At 44.2% G+C, this 4,100-nt stretch overlaps 1 pseudogene; it reads left to right on the forward strand.

Moving 5' to 3' along the window:
* Nucleotides 1–2,617: 2,617 nt before the first annotated feature.
* LOC125160858 (homeobox protein NANOG-like) lies at nucleotides 2,618–3,729 on the forward strand (annotated as a pseudogene).
* The last annotated feature ends 371 nt before the right edge of the window (nucleotides 3,730–4,100 follow it).

Raw genomic sequence — 4,100 nt, forward strand, 5'->3', positions numbered from 1 at the left:
TGAACGGGGGAGGGGCAGAGAGAGAGGGAGACACAGAATCGGAAACAGGCTCCAGGCTCTGAGCCATCAGCCCAGAGCCTGATGTGGGGCTCGAACTCACGGACCTCGAGATCGTGACCTGGCTGAAGTTGGACGCTTAACCGACTGCGCCACCCAGGCGCCCCACGTATTTTGATGACTGGTTCAGCCCTACTGGTGTAGATTGGCTCGGATTCAGTCTTATTCTTAAGTAATAAAAAATCAACTAGTCATGTCCAATGCCAAGTCCTTGATTAAAATTTTATCTCATATAGGGGTGCCTGGCTGGCTCAGTTGGTAGAGCATGTGACTCTTGATCTACAGGTCATAAGCCCAAGCCCCACGTTGGGCATGGGACCTACTTAATTAAAACAAAAACCAAACAAACAACCAAAAATTTTATCTCATATATTAGCCATAATGCTAAATTTAATTTTAATATTAAAGACTTTCCTCTACCCTAGATGAAGAAAGAAAGGAAAAATCAGCTTCTCTCTTTCCTTGCCCATACTTTCTGCTTCCCTCTTTTCCAGGCGCCAGGATGACTCTGGCAACTCCATGGGTGACAGGGCTGGGTGGGAGGCCGGGGAGACAACTGAGGAGAGAGCCAGGAAAGGTGCAAATTCACAGGCACAGATGTAATCTGGCGCTGGAGTCTTTGATGCTGGCAGTATAGAATACTGTCTGTAAAAAGTAGATAACTACAGCCTACATTTCTAAGATTGTAACAAATCGGAGCGTATGTTAATCCGGGCTATGGTTATGAGCCTACAGGTGGCAGGAAGGATCAAGTGTTGATACTGCCACCAGCTGGGCAAAGAATGTAATGCAGCACTTTCTCAGACCAAACTGAACAATAGTCTATGCTTTTAAGAAAGACCATTAAAGAAAGAGGTTGAGGCAACATGTATACACCTTTTAAAAATAGTTCAGTAAAAAGATGGAGAGAGAATAAAAAGTAGCTAAAATGTACATATGTATATTTACCACAATCTTCAATGATCAAACCACATTACCAAGAAATGCAAAATATATAGAAAAAAGAGAAGAAAACAGAATCCCTCCACGCTAAAACAAATATGGTTAAAATGTTGGTGTATTTTCTTTTAATATTTTTCCTGTAACAATAATTACTAGGTAGAGGCGCCTGGCTGGCTCAGTCTGTAGAACATATGATTCTTGATCTCGGGGTTTGAGAGTTCAAGCCCCACATTGAGTGTGGAGGTTACTTAAAAATAAAATCTTAGGGGCGCCTGGGTGGCGCAGTTGGTTAAGCGTCCGACTTCAGCCAGGTCACGATCTCGCGCTCCGTGAGTTCGAGCCCCGCGTTGGGCTCTGGGCTGATGGCTCGGAGCCTGGAGCCTGCTTCCGATTCTGTGTCTCCCTCTCTCTCTGCCCCTCCCCCGTTCATGCTCTGTTTCTCTCTGTCCCAAAAATAAATAAAAAACGTTGAAAAAAAAATTTAAAATAAAATAAAAATAATAAAAAATAAAATCTTAAAAACAATTACTAGAGAGCCTGGGTGGCTCAGTCGGTTAAGTGTCTGACTCTTGATTTTGGCTCAGGCAGGTCATGATCTCACGGTTCATTGGTTCAAGCCATGGGGTTGTGTGGACCATACCTGAAATTCTCTCTCTCTGCCCCTCCCTGCTCATGTGCTTGCTCTCTCTCTCAAAATAAATAAACAAACTTAAAAAATTACTAGGTGACATTTAGCAAGCTCATATTGTATGCCAAATACATTTTAAAATACTTTAAAAATATTATCTCAACAGATGAACGAATAATAAAATGTGGCGTATACAGACAATGGAATATTACTCAGCCTTAAAAAGGAAAGAAATTCTGACACATGCTATAACATATATGGACCCTGAAAACACTATGCTAAGTGACATAAGCAGACACAAAAGGATAAATGATCGAATGATTCCATTTATGTGAGTTTCCTGGAACAGGCAAATTCACAGAGACAGGAAGTAGAATAGAGGTTGCCAGGGGCTGGGGGAGAGGTTTCTGTTTGGAACAATAAAATAGTTTTGGAAACAGATAATGGTGATGACCACACAATACTGTGAATGTGCTTAGTGTCACTCAATCGTTTAAAAATAATTAAAGGGTAAATTTTATGTTGTGTGTATTTAACCACAAAAATAAGTTCTCATTCAAATCTCCTAATAATCCTATAAGTTATACAATAGATGGATTTGACCCAAGCAATCTGACTATAGATCCCAGGTTATTTTCCCATATTTTTAAAAAGAGAGAGAGAGGGAGAGGCAGAGAGGGAGGCACAGAATCTGAAGCAGGCTCCAGGCTCTGAGACATCAGCACAGAGCCGGAAGAGAAACATGAACCCACGAACCGTGAGATCATGACCTGAGCTGACGTCGGACCTTAACCGACTTCACCCAGGTGCCCAACGGTATTTTCATCTTTAATGCACTTTTCAGTGAGTACACCATCCCGTGAATCTGAGTTCTTACTTTCATCACGAAGAAGTTCTCCTGCAAACAGGTCCTGTGGCCCCGGTTTTCCCGTTCCCCACCCATTCTGGACTACCCAGCAGCTACCTTTTGCATGACAATGGCCTTGCAACATGAATACGGATCCAGCTCAGCTCCACTGCCTGCCTTGCCCCAAGCGCCCGATTCTAGGGACTCTTCTCCAGTGCCTGAGATTGATGGGCCTGAAGAAAATTATGCATCCCTGCAAATGTCATCTGCTGAGACCCCCCCACACGGAGACCATCTCTCCTCTTCCTTCCTCCATGGATCTACTTGTTCAGGACAGCCCCGATTCTTCCACCAGTCCAGAGTAAAAGTGCTACCCACTTCTGCAGAGGAGATCACCGCGAAGAAGGACGATCCAGCTCAGGGCAAGAAACAGAAGATCAGAACCGTCTTCTCTCAGACCCAGCTATATGTACTCAATGATAGATTTCAGAGACAGAAGTACCTCGGTCTCCAGCAGATGCAAGAACTTTCCAACATTCTGAACCTTAGCTATAAGCAGGTTAAGACCTGGTTCCAGAACCAGAGAATGAAATGTAAGAGGTGGCAAAAAAACAACTGGCCAAAGAATAACAACACTGTGACTCAGAACAGCTCTGCAAATCCAGAATACCCAGGCTTCTATTCCTATCACCAGGGATACCTGATGAACACTTCCGGAAACCTTCCAATATGGGGCAACCAGACCTGGAACAGCCAGTTGTGGAGCAACCAGACCTGGAACAGTCAGTCGTGGAGCAACCAGACCTGGAACAGTCAGACCTGGTGCCCCCAAGCCTGGAATGGCCAGGCCTGGAACAGTCAGCTGCACGACTGTGGAGAGGAATCCCCGCAGCCCCAGATACAGTTACAGCAAAATTCTGTCAGCGATTTGCAGTCCATCTTAGAAACGACTGGGGAAAGCCACAGTGTAATACAGCAAACGGCTAAGTATTTTAGTGCCCAGCAAATAATGGATTTATTCCCAAACTACCCTGAACATACAGCCTGAAGTCGCGTGACCATGAGCGTATTAATCTGTCTCCATTTGGGCGATGGCTGTATTACTTCTAGGATTTGTCTGTTAGGGTCCTGTATCTCTGCCTTGATATTCTGTTTTTCATTATGTTTATTCTGTCCATCAAGGGGGAACGGCAGGAGTCTCATCAAAGAGGATTCCGTAGCTTTGGCTGCTTTGAACAACATGCGGAAATACGTTTCTGGCGCTAGATAACTAGATATAATACTAATTTGTATATCTTTAGGCTCCAGAATTTAACCACAAGAATAGGAAGTAAAGGGGCGCCTGGGTGGCGCAGTCGGTTAAGCGTCCGACTTCAGCCAGGTCACGATCTCGCGGTCCGTGAGTTCGAGCCCCGCGTCAGGCTCTGGGCTGATGGCTCAGAGCCTGGAGCCTGTTTCCGATTCTGTGTCTCCCTCTCTCTCTGCCCCTCCCCTGTTCATGCTCTGTCTCTCTCTGTCCCAAAAATAAATAAACGTTGAAAAAAAAATTAAAAAAAAAAAGAATAGGAAGTAAAAATACAAAGATGTGATGAAGGATTATTTGTATTTTCTGAGATAATGAGGCTT

The sequence above is a fragment of the Prionailurus viverrinus genome, chromosome A2, assembly GCF_022837055.1.
Source record: "Prionailurus viverrinus isolate Anna chromosome A2, UM_Priviv_1.0, whole genome shotgun sequence".
NCBI classification, from domain to species: Eukaryota; Metazoa; Chordata; class Mammalia; order Carnivora; family Felidae; genus Prionailurus; species Prionailurus viverrinus.